General features: G+C 46.7%; 1 long non-coding RNA gene across 1 annotated transcript; it reads left to right on the forward strand.

The window, feature by feature from the left end:
- The first annotated feature begins 10965 nt into the window (after positions 1-10965).
- On the forward strand, positions 10966-20601 carry LOC310750801. Its single transcript, XR_014542288.1, has 3 exons — positions 10966-11098; positions 19741-19967; positions 20497-20601. It is a non-coding gene; the product is annotated as an uncharacterized lncRNA (long non-coding RNA).
- The last annotated feature ends 273 nt before the right edge of the window (positions 20602-20874 follow it).

Raw genomic sequence — 20874 nt, forward strand, 5'->3', positions numbered from 1 at the left:
CTGGCACTGCTGCACTGCAGCATTCATTTGAGTGAGCACAATGCAGACACCAGGAAGAGGCTGGAGGGCAGTGCTGGACATACCCCCTATTCAGCCTGCCTTGTGGCCCCTAAATTGCTGTTCTCTGGTGTGGTGGAGGGCACCATCCCAATGCCAGGAGGAAGTTTCATAGCAGCAGGGGGAGCTGCCTTCTACTGAGTCAGATTCTTGGTCTATCTAGTTCAGTGATGTTATACACTGACTGGCAGCTGGGACTCTCCAGACCTTCGCGCAGGGATATTTTCTCAGCCTTACCTGGATGTCAAGGGGCTGTCAGGAGAATGCAGGTCATCCACAGGTCAGGAAAAAGGACTTGAGATGTGAGTGAAATGCAGTTAACTTTTATTCACAGAAGGCTCATCTCCCCTGGTTGCAAGATGTTGCAAGAACTGGCATCCGGCCCCTCTCTCCTCTCTCTAGCCCCGTCACTCACAACTCCTCTCAAGCAACTGTATACCGGCAAAGCAGAGGGCTTGCCCTCTGGGCCTGTCTGGCCCTTTGCTCAGCAACGTCCAATATTCTTTGCTCAGCAACATGTTGGATTCCTTGCCCTGTCCTGGAATGGCTTTCTTCTTCTGCCCTCCTGCATTTGCTCAAACCTCCTGCTTCTAGCATCTCCCAGCTTGTCCCTTCCACAGACTGGTCCCCCATACCCCACCACCACTGACCTGGGTCTAAGTCCTCTTCCTCTTCTTGGATGGGCAGCACCAACCACACCTCTTCATCCAGCCAGTCCATGACGCTGGAGGTACCGGAGATTGAACCGGTGGCTTCTGCATACCAAGCAGGTGTTTTGCCAGTTGGCCATCCTGGTTGCAATGGCAGATGCTGGTCTAGTTGGCTTCTGTATGAGGAATGGTTAGGTTACCATCCTGCTCATAGCTTCAGGCAGCAAGATGTATTGCACTGGCCTTGGGAGACAAAAGCCTTAGGAAAAATGGAAAGCTAACCATGAGTTTGGGTGTTGATACCCCAAAAAGGAAGCAAGCCAGACTATTGAATCCATCTAGCTCAGCATTGTCTACATTGAGTGGCAGAGCGACTCTCCAGGGCTTTGGTCAGGGGACATTCCCAGCCATACCTGGAGGTGCCAAAAACTGAATCTGGGATCTTTTGGGTGCAAAGGAGGTGCTCTAGCTCTAAGCTATGGCCCTCCCCCAAGTCACAATCTGGTTCTGCCCCATCTCCTGACAACCATGGCAGGTCTGCTGCATCCCTGCCTGACTTGTCTTTTTCAATCTTGGTCCCCATCCTCTCTTGGGTTGCATCCTGCGTTGCTATGGACAACTACTCTTAAGTTCTCAGCCTTACTTGGAGGACGGTAAATTTAACACGGCCAAAATGTTTCACGAACCCAGGAACAGGTGCGGGAAGGTTTGGACATCAGCCACAATATAAATTATGGCTGCTGGGTATGGGGTGTGGAGAGTTTTCAATAGAAATGCTCATCAGACAACCCCCCCCCCCAAAAAAAATCCCAAACCCCTAGGAGACCCATTATGTTAGAAGATGGAAAGTCATACCATTGACCATCTAAGCTCAGTATTGTCTGCTCTGGCAGGCAGAAGTTCGCCAGGATTTCAGGCAGGAAATCTTTCCCAGTCCAACCTGGAGATGCCAACTGCATCACAGGATATCTCCTAAAATGGCTTTGTTAACTTCCGCCATTGTTGGTTTGTTTGGTAGCTTTTGGGAGGATTTGAGAAGCTGCCATCTCAGGGACAGAACACTCCCCCGAGTCTAAAATCCCCAGTAAAAGGAGGAGTTAAAGGCTTCCTTTTTAATGGAAGAGGGACCCTGGTGTGCAAGAGGATAAAAAACAGGCAGTGGTGGTGGAGAGAATATGCTATTTCTTGTTACCTCCATAGTCCGTTCATTCTATCCTACCTGTTAGTCTGCATTGCTATTGCCTCCTTTTCCGCGAGACTTAAAAGTTCTCCGGGTTGTGTTTTTGCAGGGTAAGGCTAGCTGCCTGCTTGCTTCCATTCCTGCTGACCTCAATCAGCCTTCCAGAACCAGAGAGGGGTGAAGGCGACCCCCATCAGTTGGGGTTGGCTGGTCAGGAGCCAGGGAGCTGATCCTATTAACCCTTTGCAGGCTCAGAGTCAGCCCAATGTCCACACAACTTCTGCTTGAGATACACACACACACACGCTCATGGATGACGCTGAGGCAGCTCTTTTGCAAAAGTGGGAAAGGAGAGGAAATCAAAGGGTTTGGTGATGAGAAATGAAGAGGAAATGACAAATCCGCAAGGATCAAAGGTTAGGAAAATGTTCTGGAAATGCCCCGTGACAGGCTGCCATCTTTAATAAATCTTTCTCCCAGTTCCTTCAGCCACAGGCTCACCTGTTATGTTTGCTGACTTTTAGCAGCGCATTTGCCGGGAGAGAATTCTCTGGAGCTGCGGTGGCCAGAGCAACAGAAAGATAAGGAGGGCTTTGGGGGATTCCTTCAAAGGCCCCCTTCCCTTGGAACCACCGAATGCCATTTTCCGTGGGCTCTTAAACAGAATAATTCATTAGTCAGCACAGAACAATCGATAGCACGCTCTGACAATTTACACATTGGCTCTGTTTACCCAGTGGACCCTCTTTGATAATATTATTTATGTTTTGAAATAACTCCATCGGTGTTCAATAGCGCCACGAGGAGCCTCTGGGATTAGGGCACAATCAAATTATGAAGACATATAGTTTGCTCAGCACGGCGAGGGCACGGATGCCGCAGTGCATGGTGGTTAGGCTTGCAGCGGGCCCCTTTCCCCCAATCATTTATACAACCTTCTTAATAGCATTTACAGTGGAAGGGAGGAAGTATCCTCGGGAAGACTGGCCTCTTACTCAGCCAAGTGAGACACAGCTGTAAAGGGAGTTTGATTGCGGCTGTTGCGGGAGCTTTAGAACAGAACAATTCATCGCGTCTCTGGCTGGAGCGCCAATTAAGCTCTTCCGTCGCCTGCCATCCTGGAGGGATGGGCTGAGGAACTCTGAGAAAGACGGGGCTACTGCTGCTCAAGGAATGCTCAGCTGATGGCCACAGAAATGCCCAGGCGAGGGCATCTTCTCTTCACCTACAGGAGAACGGAGGATGCGCACAAGCCGCTTGCCAGCTCCACACCTCCATGCACTTTGTTTAATGCACCCTGTGTGCGTGCCTTGTGCGCATCTCCCGAAATATCCACAGACAGCCAATTATTGGGAGACACGATTATCGACAGAGCATTTGAGGCAGAGCATATTATGGGATGCATAATGAGAATAATGACTCACATCCTACAGAGAAGTCATTAATACAATGAATAGGAAAGTGTGTGTGTGTAAAACACCACTAAAATCCAAAGCATCACACCGAAAAACACTTGAAATATTACCGTATTTTTTCATGTATAGCATGCCCCTATGTGTAAGACGCACCCTATTTTGGGGGACTAAAAATTAAGAAAATGGGGGGGGGGTGCCCAGACATGAGATTTTTTAAGGGAGGAATGCCCAGAGTTCTTGAGCTTTTTTTTGGGGGGGGGGGTTGTCGATAATCACTCCCCTGACTTTACCAATCCAAGCATCGCGGAAGCCAACAATCTTCTGCCTGATCACCGCCAGCAGCCGCCATTAGCCCGCCCAATTGCCGCAACAGCAGCCAATCAACAGCAGCCTTTGCCGCAGCCACCAATCACCCACAGAGTCACCGCTGATGTTCTAATACTCGCGCCAGCAACAAATCCCCCATCCCCACTCTGTACTACCCATGTATAAGACGAGGCCAGATTTTTTACATTGTTTTCTCAGTGAAAAACCTTGTCTTATACATGGAAAAGTACGGTATTTAATGTCCTGAGTGTGATGCACAAATGATGCTCTCTCCATGTTCAGTAGTCTTAGGGCCTGGTTGCACGTAACATGAACGATACATTTTTTAAAAAAGCACATGGTGTGTTTATTTTTTTTAAAAAAATAATTAAACAGCATTTGTGTGCATATGATGTGTATGTGAGAGAGCACAGCAGCATGCAGGGAGGGGATGAGTTTATATTGTCCCCTCCCTAGCTGAGATCTCAGTAGAAATCCCACTCACCCACTAAGCAGCAATTAGCATTAGGCAAGTGGGGAGCTTCCGTTGGCACCAATGGCTGCAGTGCGGGGGAGGGACATGAATTTTATACTGCATCTTTTCCCATCTTGCAGCTTTAAAATCCCCCCAGTGACAATTGTCTCTCCCCACCCCCATTTCCAGGTCTGGCATTTGTTTTTTCAAAAACTCATAATGTGATTTCTCATCACACCATGAATGTAAGGCATGGTTGAGCTTTCACAGTCTATATTAGATAGAGAAGATCTGGACTGGAGTTGCTGGGTTGGGGTCATCAATTAGGAATGGAGGAATAAGTTCCGTGGAAGGTCAGGAAGGTCTTTGCTGAAGACAGCTTTTAATGCAATAGACTAACATTAGCAATAGACGAGCTCCTCTGGAGGTTTTTGCTAAAATGGCAGCACCGAAGCCTTCTCGGTTCTCCCATTGCCACACCTTGTCCCCTTGCATCTGTGCAGCACCATGTCAACATCACTCATCATCACTCTGTTCATGGGATCAGGGGAGTAGAAGGGCCCAGGACGTTAAAAATATGGACTAGAACCTTGAAACAGCATGAGACCAACATGCTCTTGTTCTGTCCCAGCTCTCATTCATTATTATGCATAAAAGAGTTCCAGGTGGACCAATCCCTGGCAGACAGGCTCCTGGGTTCTTCCCGAAGGAGCTCCCCATTGGTCCTCCCTGTTTGGGTATTGCTTCCATCCCCTCCCCATGGTCTGCAGTGCTCCTGTCCCTTTGCAAACTTGGCAGTCAGCCTGACTGGGCAATGCTATTCAAATCCTCTGGGCACTGGTGTTTGCTAAGCTCCCTTCTTGACTAAATTTGCAGAGTAAACATTTTGGGGCATGGCGGATCGATGGACAAAAAAAAAAAAAGCTAAATAAATAATAAGGCAACAAAAAGCCTTTTGCTGTCTTCCCTCCCTCCCCCGCCCCCAGCATTTTCCTGATGGTTTCAGATCCCCTGGTATTAAGCTTTCCTGATCACAGAATGCAGTCTAATAAATTCAGTAGCTGCTGCTTGCTCTTCAGCCGCCACCAGGGCCAAACTCCTTACCAAGTCCAAACCTTTATTTATATCCAGATGGTTTCTAGTGTGGCTGCACAGAGCCCCCGCCACCCCCGCCGCCGACCGAGCCATTGGGAGTCATGAAGCTCAAAACAAAATTGAAATAATTAAAAATAAATTGAATCCAGTTAAATCAATTGAACACACTGGATTCTTTGACTGTTTGGATCAGTTCTAGTTATAAAGTCATTAACTCCACAACTGAAAGGAAGCCATTAACTACCTGAAGTTGCCTTTTTGCCATTTGTAACAGGAGCTAGAAGTTAAAGCTAGTTGTGTGTTCAGTTCTCCCTCTTCCCTAGGGAAGGAGAACTCCTACAGTCAATGGCATGGTCACCTCTGGCGACTTGCAGGTTCTTTATCCCTCTTTTAATTGATTTAACTTGAGGATATCTTGGTCTGCTTTTAGGCTTAATCGGCTACTTTTACTTTTTTTATTATTGTATTAGCTTTAAATGATACATATCCTGAAATCCGATAGGATGAAGAGCGGCATATAATTGTTTTAATAAATCAATACATCTCTGAGTGAGTGAGTTTGCAATACATACCCCTTTTCTTCTGGTGCACATCAAAGTAAACGCCTGTGCATGAACCCTATAGCACCACGCACCACACAGCTTGCCGTTTCCAACCCTGTAGCTGCTGAGAACACATTGTGCAAGGTTTAGCCTTTTACTTGAACATCTTTCCCCCAAAGAATAAACAACTTTGTGGCTTCTGAATCAGCCACTGTCAAGTGCATGAAAATAGCATGCAACATCTGAAGAGGAGCAACAGTGTGGGTGGGGAGCTCAGGCACTCAGCAGCTTTCCTATTGAAACTGGGTTCTTATAAGATGAGCTTGTTTTCTTCTGTGAGGTGGTAGGAAGTATACTCTTTTGCCTAAAATTATCATAACCCTCCTAATTATGCTCCTCTTCCCCAGGTCTCCATGATGTAGCTATTTCCTGCCCCCTCCCAAAACAAATGGGTATGGGGGTCTTAATTATGGTTTCTCCTCCTACTAATGCAAAGCTAATGCTATTTTAGGCTGCATCAACAGAAGTATAGTGTCCAGATTAAGGGAAGTAATAGTCCCACTATATTCTGCCTTGGTCAGACCACACCTGGAGTACTGTATCCAGTTCTGGGTACCACAATTTAAGAAGGATAAGCTGGAACATGTGCAGAGGAGGGCAATCAAGATGATCATGGATCTGGAATCCAAGCCTTATGAGATTGAGGGAGTTGGGTATGTTGAGCCTGGGAAAGAGGAGACTGAGAGGTGATGCAGTAGGCATCTTCAAATACCTGTCTCATAGAAGATGGGGCAAACTTGTTTTCTTTTGCTCCAGAGGGTAGGACCCAAACAAATGGATTCAAATTACAAAAAAAGGAAGTATATTCTGCCTAAACATCAGGAATAACTTTCTGATAGCAAGAGCTGTTCAACAGTGGAACAGACTACCTTGGAAGGTGGTGAACTCTCCTTCATTGGATGTTTTCCAGCAGAGGTTGGGAGGCCATCTATCCCAGTATACCTGAAGGAGCATCTCCACCCCTATCGTTCTGCCCGGATGCTGAGGTCCAGCGCCGAGGGCCTTCTGGCAGTTCCCTCACTGTGAGAAGCAAAGCTACAGGGAACCAGGCAGAGGGCCTTTTCAGTAGTGGCGCCTGCCCTATGGAACACCCTCCCATCAGATGTCAAAGAGATAAACAACTACCTGACATTTAGAAGACATTCAGGGAAGTTTTAATGTGTGACATTTTAATGTATTTTTAATCTTTGTTGGAAGCCGCCCAGAGCGGCTGGAGAGACCCAGCCAGATGGGTGGGGTACAAATAATAAATTATTATAATTATTATTATCTACTCTTTAGCTGTGATTCCTGCATTGTCAGGATGACCCTTGATGTCCTCTCCAACTCTACAGTTCTATGATTCACCTCAAGCCTGATCTCCCTCCCACGTACTCAATGCTTTGGACTATCCCCTCCTCCTACTCCAGTGATCCCCCCCCAACTGGAAAAAATGTGGAAAAGTGTCATTGTCTACCTTCTCACTTTTCCTTGAAAGATGGCTCAACTATTGTTGAGGTGCACAGAGCTGCTGCAGACTGAGAGCGCCAGAGAAAGTGAAGTGGGTGGGGCACTGGAAGGAGAACAGCAAAAGAGCTCCCAAACCCACGAGATTACAAGAGGATGGGGGAGATCCTCTCTAGATACTTGGAGAAATAATTTGCTCTGGAAGGTGCCTGGAAACAAAGCCTAGAAGGGAAGCTGGGCCCTACACTGGAACACAAGAGGCTGCCTTATACTGAGTTAGACAATTGGCCCATCTAGTTTAGTATTGTCTACACTGACAGGCAGCAGTGGCTCTCCAGGGTTTCAGGCCGGGAGTTTTCTCATCCCTATTTGGAGACACCAGGGATTGAACCTGGGACCTTCTGCTTGCAAGGCAGGTGCTCTGCCATGGAGCCACTACCATTCCCCTTGGTAGAAACCTTGTCAAAATCAAAACAGAACTAACAATATGAATATGAACTGATTAAGGAGGGTGGAATACAGTGGGAAATAAAAAGGCTAGATGAAAGCCTGGGTGCTGCTGGTCTAATGTTGAGTAGATCCAGTTGAAAGCGGGTCTTGTTACTTACAATTAATCTCACAGATGACCAGCTAGGAACATGGTGGTTTCCCAAGTAACATAACCTTCCTGAGGAAGCTTCAATTTGGGATGTTAATAGTGGAGAAGACACAACAAAGGAAGAGAGATGGAGAGGATGAAAGAAGGGTCTCAAGGGATGGGGGCAAGCAAGCAAATGCCACTGGCAGAATTTAGGCTTCATTTCAGGTGGACCTGAGGACCGATGAGTTGTGTCAAAAGCTTCAAAGAAAAAGCGAGTTTTGAGGAGTAATTTGAAGGCAAACATGGCAGCCCCGGTGTGTTCAGCCATGGGGTGGTGTGTTGGCAGCCAGGGAGAATCGCCAGGATTACAACGAATTGGATATGAAGACTGCTGTGTTATTACTTTAGCAAATGGATTAATTGGTCCTCTGCGCACCCCTTCCAAATTATCCTCTGGTGCCCCCACTTCCCCTTTTCTGTAAGGAAACCTTTGCCAACATTGCCCCTTCCAGATATTTTGAATTATGTCTCCCATCAGCCCCCAACCAGCCCTAGACTGACTGTGAGGCATCAGGAATGGCCAGGACTGGACACCAGGACAGCTCTACAGGGCAATTTGCTGCTCTGATTTACTCTCATTCAGAATGCCACCAATTGCCAGCTTTCTGGCAAGAAAGGAGCATTTATCGAGATCAGATGGGCAGGCATAGAGAACAGATTCCCAACCCAACCCCCACCCCAACCCCTTGGTTCTCTTTGGGCTAGAGAGATGCCTGCAAGCAGCCAATTGCAGGAAATGGCTGGAAGGTGAACCACAGTGGCTGCACACATCCCTTACTCCTTGCTCTTGGCTCAGTCTGGTTGCCCTAGCTAGCTATCTCCTTGCCTTAAGCAAACTGCTCTGGGTTCCTGTGCACAGGCTTGGTTGCAGAAACCCCCTGGGCAACAGAGTGCTCCATCCCTCCCTTTTAATACCCTCTGCCTCTTAAATGGCACTGAATCTAACTGAGTGGTGGATAAACATTAGTTTCACAGCTCACAAAGCAGAACTGCTGGCTACTGGCAGGCTGGCTGTAATGAGTTCTTCTCTGGACCCCTGGGAACATTTAGATTGGGTTCTTCTCTCTCTCCACCCCCACCCCCAGCTGCCAGTCAAAGTGCTGGGGGTGGCGGGAAAGGAGGAAGAAGGAAGGAACACGCATAATCCGTTCCCTGCCAGATCAAGCAGAGCACCAATTCTCCTGACCCAGTGCGCTTGATGCCATCGAGTCATCCTGACATCATATGGAGAGGTGTGCAGGAGGTCACATGGTGCTCACCCACCCGAATGCTGCGCTGGAGCCAACCTGTGTGGCTCCCTGCCCTGATGTCCTTCTGCACACAGCCTTTCTAGGCCAAGGGTCTTGGCTAGAGACACAGAGAAAATTAGCAGGAAGGAAGGAAAGCATCTGTGCCCTTTGCTTTTCCACCTGTACCGGGGGCTGCAGCTACCTCCCTTTCCAAGCACTTGGTAATTGATAGCAGATTGTTTTCCCAGGGTGCATGTGGAAATATGATGGAACCTTAGAAGTGTTGGTGGGAACCCAGTGGGCAATCTAGCATGCACACGCACACACACACACACACACACACACACACACACACACAGATGTACCTATCACCTGCAGCATCCTAGACAGGTATTCTGAAAGCTACCTGTATTTGGACAACCTAGCCTTGGAGGTCACAAAGCTAGGAAGCTCCACAGCTCCCCTGGACAGCCAACATTGCTGCATTACTCTGATTATTGGGAAGTTTTTTTAAAAAAACAAGCAATGTTTTGATTTCACTCCTCTGGTTTATATGCCCACACAGAACTTGGTGCTGAAGAGGTTTTTGTTGCATGGGGCCGGGGGCTCCTCTGCTTCTATTCTAGGATGGGGGGAAGTGCATGTTAAGTTGTGGGCAAACATAGCAGACGACACAGCAATTCTTCAAACAGCTCTTCTTTATTCAGATGTCAGACAGAACTGAACTGAGGAGCTCAGCCAGCCTGCTTATATAGAGCTACAGAACAATTGTAACTGTTGCAAAGTTCTAAAACTATCCAATCACTGAACGTCACTTTTCGATCCTTCATTTGCATACAAAACTATCCAACCACTAAACGTCACTTTCGATCCTTCATTTGCATAACTATCTACAGTATCCCCCTGCTGGCCCAGGGTGAGAACTTCAATACATAACAGTGCAAGTAAATGTGCAAAAAAAGTCAAGAACTGCCTGGTTCACTTCTATGATTTGACTCTCTGTTTTCAATCTTTCTGCCTGAACATGCAGGGTTTTCTCCCTCCTCCCCACCCTGTCATTTTCTTTGGCCAAGCTCAAGAAAGATTCCATCAAAGCTGAACCCACAAGTCCCTCTCCAAAACTTCCTGCCAGCTGATCTGAACAAATTCAGGAAGTCTTCCTGTCAGGACTGGTGGCATGGGTGCCACCACCTTTTCTTTTAGTCTTTAAACTTTATTTTCCTGTTTCTGAAAATACATGAGAGGAAAATTGCAGGCACACCACCACCTTTTCTTGATCTCTTTTCACCGGACTCTGAGCCTGCCATTTTGCAATTGGTAATTACATATAGGAACATAGGAAGCAGCCTTATTTGAGTCAGACTATTGGTCCATCTAGGTCAGTATTGCCTACACTGACTGGCAGTGGCTCTTCAGGGTTTCAGGCAGGTCTCTCCAAGCTGCGCCTAGACATATCATTGGGGGTTGAATCTGAACACAAATCAGATGCTCTTTCACTGAGCCACAGCCCTTTGTCACAAGTCATTACTGGATATGCCTTCTAGAGTCACAAAGAAGAATTTGAGGTGGTTCTGCCTGAGTCATCATAGCCCCACCAGGAGCCTTGTGGGACCTAGCAGGTTTAATATTATTAGAAACCCCACTGAACTAGGAGGGTGAGCGAATAAGAACAATTCCCCTGGCTGTGTCACTCTTAACATGCAGCACTGAAGTCCTGATCTCTGTTGCCATCGAAGAGTCGCTATTCTAACCAAATAATAAATGTGTAATGATCATTGATGGATTAAGATGTGTATTCATGAATCTTAATTTCTCTCTCGCACACCCGCTCTCTTTCTCTTTCTATGGCTACAATTCCCACAAGTGACAGAAACTTCGCAGATGTTCATTTTATTAACGTTCTCACTTGATGAGCTCCTTGTTCCAGTCCCTGCCTCTGCACAAATACTATCGCCGTCACCCAGAAACGAATGTATTTTCACTGGTGTTCTGCATAGCTATAGGTAAGTACATGAGATACATACACACACACACACACAAATTCACACAGTCCTAATTTAAACTGGTCCATTCAACACATGGGCTGGCAGCTCTTATTTCTGTGATCTGGGGACTAGAAGTATGTTGTGTTGTGTTGTGTTGTGTTGTGTTGTTACTGTTCATTTATATGCCGCCCTTAAGCCCAAAAGGCTCCCAAGGTGGCTCACAATGAATAAACAGATACACGTAAATACAAAATAATGCAAGAATGAGCAATACAAAAGACCCAAATTCAAACAAAAGTTGCAAATTCAAACCATTTCAACAGTACCAAAAAAACAAACCAGCAGTTGCAGGAGGGGGACTTTCAGGTGAACCCCCTCCCCCCCCCAAAAAAACACAAATAAACCAAAAGATCAGATGCATATGCTGTAGCATATTACTATCATAATCACCATATTCCTCTTTGGTTTATAGGCAGCATCCCAGTCACATATTGACCAGATCTAGAACAGCTTTGCTTTCGTAAGGTTGCTGCACCAGCTTTCTGCAGATCGGGGACTACCTGTGTGGGAGCTATGGGTGCATTGGCAACTTTGAGGTCTTTCCTTGGTGCCCACAAACCCTTTGAATGCCCCCTCACTCAGTGAGGTGGCGTGGTGGATAGCTTTCTCTCCCTTGAAAAGTACATAGAGCTGAAGGAGGAAGTTGGAGAAGGGGTGTGGTTTGTCACTTCCTCTTTCAACTCTATGTGGCTCAGATTAATTCAGGGCTCAGAAGTGACTGGGGGGCGTGGCAATGGGCACTTGTTCAAAAACAATGGCGTCTGGTCCATTAGGGCAAATAGGACACTGCCCCACCAACATCAGTCTGTCCTCAGCCAGTTCCCACCTGGGTCTGATTCAGACAGGCTTGAATCCCCAGCCCCAATTGTCATGTGTTTGCCTACAAAGATCTGGATCATGTAGACTGAGCGTGATCCTGCTTAACCTTCTGCGAAATTCTGACCTAGAGCTAGATCTCCGTGGCTTGCTTCAGCCACTGTGGAGCAAAGAGAGGTTTGCACCACCAGATCTCAAGCAGCAACCTATGCTGGACAAATGGGGCAGAAGAACCATGGGGCTATAGTAGGACATGTCATGTCCTTAGAGAAGAGAGCAACCACTCCTTCTGTATCATAAGAATGGCAATGGGCAACTCACTGGTAAAGTCTCATTTTAAGGCAGGGAACTGGTGGCCCTCTGGGTGTTGTTGGACTACAAATCCCATCAGCCTCAGCCAGCATGCTGAATGTTCAGGGATGATGGGAGTCATAATTCACACCATCTGCAGGGCACCATGTTGGCTACTCCTGTGTTAATGGCTTCACAATATGAGGAAAAAAGTGTAGCCACCACTAGCTCATTTTAATTTAATAGCATTATTATTACTGCTACTACAGAGCACCCTGCAAATTAAGAAATGCTCATTTCCTGCATTAAATGCCTCTTCCCCACCCCACCGTATGTTTTGGGGGTTGATACCCAATGGAAGAAGAAGGTGAAATGTCCCCCAGTCCTCTCTGTGGCAGGGAAAACTCAAGGGCCACTTAGCATAACATATACATGGTAATTACATTGTTGGCCTCTTAGCACTTCCTTTGAAGATACTAACAGCCATTAGCTCCCCGCCGAGTCCCATTGCTCTGGTTGGCAGGCAGGCAGGCAGCCAAAAGGCTTCTCCAGGTCAGCTTGGACTTCCTGCTGCCGCCTTCATAATTTGAAACAGTTTTGATCAAGCAGGTAATGAGCAATGAAAAGAAGCCTTTATGGGAAAAGAAGATGGGTGGGTTTTGGGAGGTGGGGGAGAGGGAGGAAGTATCCCACATGATGGCCATGTTCTACCTCCACAGTCAGAGGCAGTAATGCTTCGGAATACCAGTTGCTGGAAGCTACAGGAGGGGAGAGCGCACTTGTGCTCAGGTTCTGCTTGCCAGTGTCTCACAAGCATCCAGGTGGCCACTGTGAGGATAGGAAGCTGGACTAGACGGGCCTGATCCAGCAGGACTCTTATTAAGTTATGTACATAAAGGGATGCGAGTGGCGCTGTGGGTTAAACCACAGAGCCTAGGACTTGCCGATCAGGAGGTCGGCGGTTTGAATCCCCGCGATGGGGTGAGCTCCCGTTGCTCAGTCCCTGCTCCTGCCAACCTAGCAGTTCGAAAGCATGCAGTGCAAGTAGATAAATAGGTACCACTCCGGCGGGAAGGTAAACGGTGTTTCTGTGCACTGCTCTGGTTTGCCAGAAGTGGCTTAGTCATGCTGGCCACATGACCCGGAAGCTGTACACCAGCTCCCTCGGCCAATAAAGCAAGATGAGCGACGCAACCCCAGAGTCGGCCACGACTGGACCTAATGGTCAGGGGTCCCTTTACCTTTACATAAAGGGGACTTTGGATTAAATGCCCCAGCCCTCTCATTCCCCTTCTTTCCCAAAGTATCTCCTAGTTCAAAATGCCAGACAGAAAGGATGCACGTGAACTTTGCTGACATTTCCCCTTCCCTGCTGCCTGATTGGTCAGTGACCAACTATGCAGCTGCGGTTGCTAAGCAGCTGTTAATGTCACCTCACATCAGGGGCTGTCCTTTCAACCTGCAGGTCGGGCAAGTAGCAGATGTGTGTCTCGTTCTGGAAGGTGGGGTGGAGAAACAAACTGGATCTTCCCACCTCTCTCATTTGCGCCAGGAGCCTGGCTAGACTCCTGGGTAGCTGTTCTCCACACAGTGCATGTGCTGCCACAACTGTCCTTGTTTACCCAGGACATTTCCTGTTTTTTGGTCCTTGTCCCTGTTACATCACAGTCCTTACTTTATCCCTACTTTTTGTCATTGGGAGATGGCCAGATCTGATCGGGTGAGTGAGGTTGGCCAACATTGTTCTTCCTCAAGCTTTATCACACTCTGCAAGCTCTCTAGATGTGGAATCTCTGATGTAAGGGATACATATTGTTGCTAGCACACATCCATGTATGTAAATCCATCCGAAGGCATCATATAGTGGGCAATCTGTTGTTGCACACACTGCAGCATCTGAGGTATGTTTTGAACTTTTGACAGCATTATAACATTTCTCTGGTTCAATGCAAATAACCAAACACCTGCTGCTGCCGTGCTCATGTCCTGCTTGCAAGCTTTGCATCGAGGGCATCAGGTTGGCCACTGTAATAACAAGATGGTGGACTTGATAGACCCCCTTTGGCCTGATACAGCTCCTGGGCTCCTTGTATGTGCTTACATGTTGGAGAGAAAGCACAGTGCTTATTGCTTTCCTAAAGCTGTGCCCACAGCCATGTGGGTCTTGGGAACACGAGGTGTTCTCCAAAGGAAGCGAGGCAAGGCCCGAGCCACTTCCGCTGCTAAGAGTTAACCAAAGTACAAAAATACAAACTTTTCTAAGCTGTTGGAATCCTTATGACTGCTATCTGGGGTTTCTCAAGTTGCTAAGCTCCACGTTAGAAGGATGGCTGGGGTTTGCTCTGCCTACCTCTGTATTATCAGCGACAGATTCTTGAGTGGAGAAATAATCACATCTTGGGAAAATCCATTAAAGACTGCAACAATGTGTATTGTGTGGTGACCTTTAGGAGTCTCAAGTCGACCGAGTTAATGATCGCAGAGGCTGAGTGGAGATACGAAGTGTTCAAAGGCCTCTTTCTTGCCTCCTGCTCTTCAGACGCTGTCGTCATCCTGGCAGTGTCGCTGTCTAAAGTGTTTGGGTAAACTTTGACAATAAATTGCAGTGCTTTTAATTGTAGTTTGAGTGGCCCCTCTTGGCCCATTTAAAAGCTTCCTAGCCTATGAATAGCTGATCAAGGTGACATCACCCCCAAACCATCGGCGCGGCCATTGATCACACACAGTGGGAGAAGTGGAGGGAGGGAAGCAAATTACTTGATATGGTGACCCTGTAGCAAACTGGAGAAATGTGTCACTTAATTAAGAAGATACCACAATATATGGCAAGATATGGAAGTGAACCCATGATCCCACAAAGAAACAATTTCCCTTCTTGTTTGACTTAGCATTCTCTCTCTTCTTTCTGCCACTGATGGAGTAAATGAAATTAATCCACCCCTACGTTAAGCTAGGAGATGAAAGTTATTCCATACAGATACTTGTCATCATGGGCAAGATGAATGGGGGGCCCTTGGTGACTTATGAAACAGACACATGGAACTAGATGCCAGGCTGGTGCGGCGCTTGTCTGAGGCCCAGGGCAGCAGTCTTCTTAGAATAAAGTTATAAACTCAAACAAAAAAGCAACCAATCCCTGGCAGGACCCTTCAGCCAGCTTAACCCTCTGAGGCTTGGGGCTGCTCTCCCCCCAGCACGGACCTCTTAGATACTACCAGAGGCCAGGTCCACTCCAGAGAGGAGCTAGGTGCTACTAGTGGGCTGGATCAGAGCCGGGACTAGATATGTCTTAAGTGGATCGTGATGGTTCTCAGAGTTCCATATCATCAAAGCCAGGGCTCAAAGTCAGATAATTAAAAAAATCAGAGAGCACAGGGACTAATGGAAGGAGAGCAGGAATGAGATAGTTGGGCATAGGAACAGTGCTTGCTTTTGACTGTAGCTGAAAGCAAAGGCAAAAAGAGGAGATTTTCTAGTGAGTGCAGGAAAAGGGCAGCTGCTCAGAAATGCAAACAGGAAGGAGTCCACCAGGTTCAAGAGCTTCTCAGTTGCATTTGCACTGGTCAAGTGAAGAATACTCTGGCTAGAGACCCAAAAAGTCCACCCATCCCTTGACAGAGCTGTGCAATGGTGACTCATTCCAGACTTTGGCTAAGTTGTTTTTGGCAGCAGCTCCCAATCTGCCCAGAAGTATTCATATGGTGCATGGCTTCATTGGCCATCAGATGCACCAGCACCTTTTTCCTACCAGGCTGGGGTAGTGGTGGTGGAGAGGAGGTGGCAGCAGTCAGCTTAAGCTCATACTCATCCCCTTGTGAATTGATTCATTTTTTGCAGGGGTCCATTGCAGGACCAGTGTGGCCAACAGGATCTCCTTAGGATGCCTTCCTTGCCTTCTCCAAGGATGCTTTTAGACTAGCCTTTCCCAACTTGGCATCATCCTGATGTTGCAGACCACACCTTCTATCACCTTTGGCCAGCATAGCAATGCTGGAAGGGGGTGATGGCTGTTACACATTTGGATGGTGCCAAGCTGGGGAAGCCTGTTGCAGGTGTTTGCTAAAGACTCCATGCTTAAAGCCCCAAACTGGATGGGTAGGAAGGTGGTGCTCAGACTCGTCCATCACCTCCTACCTTGAGAAACGAAGAGAAACGCTCTAGGGAAACAAGAGTGTGCTCCTCAACATCAAGGCTGTGATAAGCAGCACAGACATTGCTATTGACACCCCTTGTTTTTGCATAAGTATCCCCTGAAAATCCACTTCCCCTCCAGTAACCTTGCTGGAGGGAGAAAAAGTAGGCGAGCCACACCAAGCAATCGATTGCCACTTAACATCTGCATCCAGGCCCATTAGTACCATTTTAGCCTCAGAGTAGCTAGGGTTTTTGGCTATTATTCTTAAAGTGGAGCCTTTGCAAGGCTAACCTGGCTTTATTTCAGAATGCAACAGTACAGCAAAGGGCAGGTAATGGGACTTTTTTTTGTAGGGGGGTGGGCTAGAGTCAGCATCAAGAGCTCCCAGACCCTGTGGTTTATATCTGGGGGCATTCTTTCATCTCCTTTCATTCAATTCCATTTCCATGTCTTCTATGGCTTTCTCAATGGATGCAAGGTGAACTTATATACAAACTATAAAAGACCAACAAATACACAATTTATCTGTTTAATCCAAAAGTCACCCCGCAAAAATTTAAGAAAATAAAAACTGACAGCAATAATCAATTTTAAGTTAATAGACTATCCCAATAGATGCCTAGTGCTTTAATTATGTGGGGTGGGGGCAGCCAAGAGAGGATGGATACCCTAAATATTGCACGGATACCCTTATCTATTGTTTTAGAAGGCCAGAGAGAGCCAGATTTGGCTGTGCGTTTTTAGTTTCGTTTTGTTAATGATTAGGTTGAGCTTGGGGATTCTTTTTATTTGAAAAATTGTTTTGGTACTGTGGTAACATCATTTATTTATTTGTTTGTTCATTCATTCATGAACTGCTTCCCACAAGGCATCCCGAGACAATTGACAATATTATGCCACCCATGATATAATTTGCTAGGCAGCTCACAAAAAAAGCAAAAATAATCATACAATATTTTTAAAAAATACAAAATGCAATAATTAAAACAATTTTCAATTAAAAACAGCATAAAACCTTCCCTAGGGGAGACTGAATAAAACAATGTACAGCTCAGCTTACAATCGCTCTGACAGCATAAGAATTACTTAAAAATGCAATGAAAGCTAAAATTAAATAAAAATTTGGGTGAGCCCAGAGAGGAGGGGCTTATGGAATTTATAAAGGTCCTCTCACTTTTCTCTACACAATTAGAGAACTCCAAGCAACCTTTATTTCACCTGCCACAGAGAAGGATAGCAAATCAGAGGCAATTAAGTGTGATAGATAAGTGGGAATTTCTTGTAGGGAGAGGCAACAGGACTGCCTCAGAACAGCAGAAGCTGGGGACAAATGTTGGGGGAAAGGACATCATTTTTGTGTCTTGCTTGTGTGAGGACCCAGAGACGCCTGGAAAGAAGAATGCTGGAGAAATGTTTGCCCGATGCAGTGAGGCAGCTTCATGTTCTTATATGCAGGGTGTCACATGTTATATCCTGCCAGAGGGGCTCAGATGCCCTCGGTGGGGTTACCTCACTCCTCTAAATGCTGCTGGGTGCATTTTGCATGTGCACCATGCTCTTTGGGCAGAATGCTGGCTTCTGCATGACCGTGTATATGTCATTCTGTTCCTGCCGGTGTGCGAGCTACCCAGATAGCACTCTCAAGGCTGTAAACAGATGATTCATAAACCAGACATAGACAGTAAAAGTGGAATGGGTCGCGACCCCGAGAGCAACGCCAAGGTTCTAAATGGAATGTTGGAACAGCACAAAACAGGGAAGTGGGGAAGAGTTTGAAAGCACAATGGCTGCCATGAGAGCAAATGCAACCAGCAAACATCCGAGCAATTTGTTTGCTCTGCCATGAACCCTGGTGCCAGTTCACCCGTCTGCTTCCTTGATACTCCAACCATGCCAATCATTTTAAATTGAAAGGAGGTACCAGGGTAGGGTTGCAACCTTTGTTCTGGCAAAATATAGAACAGGGCAGGGAAGTGTGGTTGGGGGAATTTTCTTTTTCTTTTTCATCTTGTGCCAAAGTGAGTTCAAAGCAATCCATTGCAATCTACTGCAGCCTAACAGGATATCCCCTCTGGAATTTGTCACATATGCACACGCACAAATTTGTAAATCAGTCTGTGCTTGGCTACCCAGAGCTTAAACCAGGGGTCAGCTGGCCCACTATCCCTCAGACCTTGTGGGGGGCCGGAGGACTATATTTTGGAAAAAAAATATGAACAAATTCCTGTGCCCCACAAATAAGCCAGAGATGCATTTTAAATAAAAGGGCACATTCTACTCATGTTAAAACACCAGGCAGGCCCCACAAATAACCCAGAGATGCTTTTTAAATAAAAGCACACATTCTACTCATGTAAAAACACACTGATTCCCGGAGCGTCCATGGGCCAGATTTAGAAGGCGATTGGGCCGGATCCGGCCCCTGGGGCTTAGTTTGCTTAAATGCATGACCTTTCATACACCCTTTCAAACACATGCATTTGGAGAGGATCCCTAGCTTGGCAGAGAGAGAGAGAGAAGACCTGAAATACAGCACAAAACTGTTGTCAATACAGGATGTAGCATTTTTAAGTGAAATATGGGACAAGCCTGTATAATAAACAGAGGCGTAGGTAGGGAAGGCGGGGGTCACTGGGCACCACACTGTGGGGTTCTGCAATGTGCCCAAGCCACGTGGCTCTCCTGGGATTGACACGGTGGCTCGGGTGCCTGCAGGCTCCACGCTGCCCCAAAGGGCAATGTACAGCTTGTGTCTGCCCGCCGCCTCCCCTTCAGGCTGCCGTCCTACAACTGAGGGGGAGGCGGCAAGGTTCCTCGCAGCATGCCTGCCGCAGCTCACCCTGCCCCCATGGGTGGCTCACCCCGTCCCCTGGGCGCAGGGCATGCACACTGCCCCGGGCACCTGAACAGCTAGTTATGCCACTGATTTTACAGGACAGGTGGCAACCCTATACCAGGGGTTCCAGCATACAAGCAGTCACACAGTTAAGGTACTTACTTTTCATCTGGTTTACAGGTAGATGTGCAAGGAGAGAGTACATGGCTAAACAAGAAATGTCTGGGCTAATGTTAAATGCCCCAGAACTGAGTACAGTTCACAAGACCAGCAAAACTCTTTGTTTTGCTATTTTCTTGCAAATTCCTCTTCCCTAAAAACACCATGTCAATGGAAATATCAAACTAAGGAGGGAGAACACATTCTGAAATCTGCAGAGTGGGTGAGGAAGACATAAAAGAGCCATCGGAACCAAATCTTGTGGCAATGAATTCCATAAGCTAATTGTGTGTCTGATTTGTCTGTACTGACAAGACTACAGGTCAGTTTCATTGAATGACTCCCACCCACTCTCACCCCCAGGTCAAGCACTGGAGTACTCTGAACAAGGAGGTGGGAATACAGTCTGAAAGATGTGCACCCCTATTCCACGGAGAAGATCTAAAACCAGCAACCTGAACTGGCCCTAGATAGAAAGGTGGCATCCAAATCTGCTAAGATGGGTGTGGTTTGATCAGTAATCTTATGCATAGCAACAATGCAGACTGGAGTAGAGATACCCCACCCCACGAAAATGCACAGATTTGCACGTGAGACATTTTTCTTCAATACTATGTATTCAGTATTCAATTGACTACTAAGTGGTTAGCATTCAAAATTCTAAGTTTCAAATTCTTCTTTTGATTAGTAATTATAGAAAGAAAGCCTGAATGTCAAGTGTTGTTGATGGCATGACAACAAAGCTATGTGTTTCTACACCTAAATTTCCTTTATTTAAAAATGCCCTGAGCAGCAGTCATGAACTGAGAATACTGTCAATAAAACAAATCAGGAAAATATGTTTAAAAACTCCAAGGTAACTGAGTATGCTGGTCCACCTCCCCTCACAAGTCTCTTTGGTTCTTATCTAGCAGTGCCTTTAGCTGCACCAACATGAAAAATTATTCAGGGAGCCCCCACCCACCAAACTGACTTTGTAAGAATCTCTGAACTGCCACTGCTTTGCATAAAAACCTTCTGCTTTGGGCAGGTGGGGGAGGACTTAATGCAGACAGTGAAAGACCTTCTCTCCCTCTGTGCCGGAGGATAAATAATTCTGCTGCCTCTCTTTATTAACAGCTCAATTCCTATTATTCCTCACTGCAAGGATGCTCAGATCACAGCCACTCTACAGGAAACAGCCTCCATCTATTTGTTAATCATCAAAACTTTGCATTTCTTCTGTACGTCAACCTGACGCCTTGGTCTTTGCAGCTATCTGGATATGCCAAAAATAAAGGTTGTTGTTTTCTCTTCTGTGCTATGTTGATAATTTGATGGTGGAGCTGCTCCATATGTTATTTTTCAGCTGCGTACATTAAATTTAAGGTTAAGCTGAGATGCCATGTAACTGAGAACGCAAAATTTTATCCCCCATAGCCTCCTAGGGACTCTTTTCATACTCTGTTATCACAGGACATGCACACCTGGGCTTGGTCCAACCTTTGACTTGTTTAC

This window comes from Podarcis filfolensis (assembly GCF_964270895.1).
Source record: "Podarcis filfolensis genome assembly, chromosome: 15".
NCBI lineage: Eukaryota > Metazoa > Chordata > Lepidosauria > Squamata > Lacertidae > Podarcis > Podarcis filfolensis.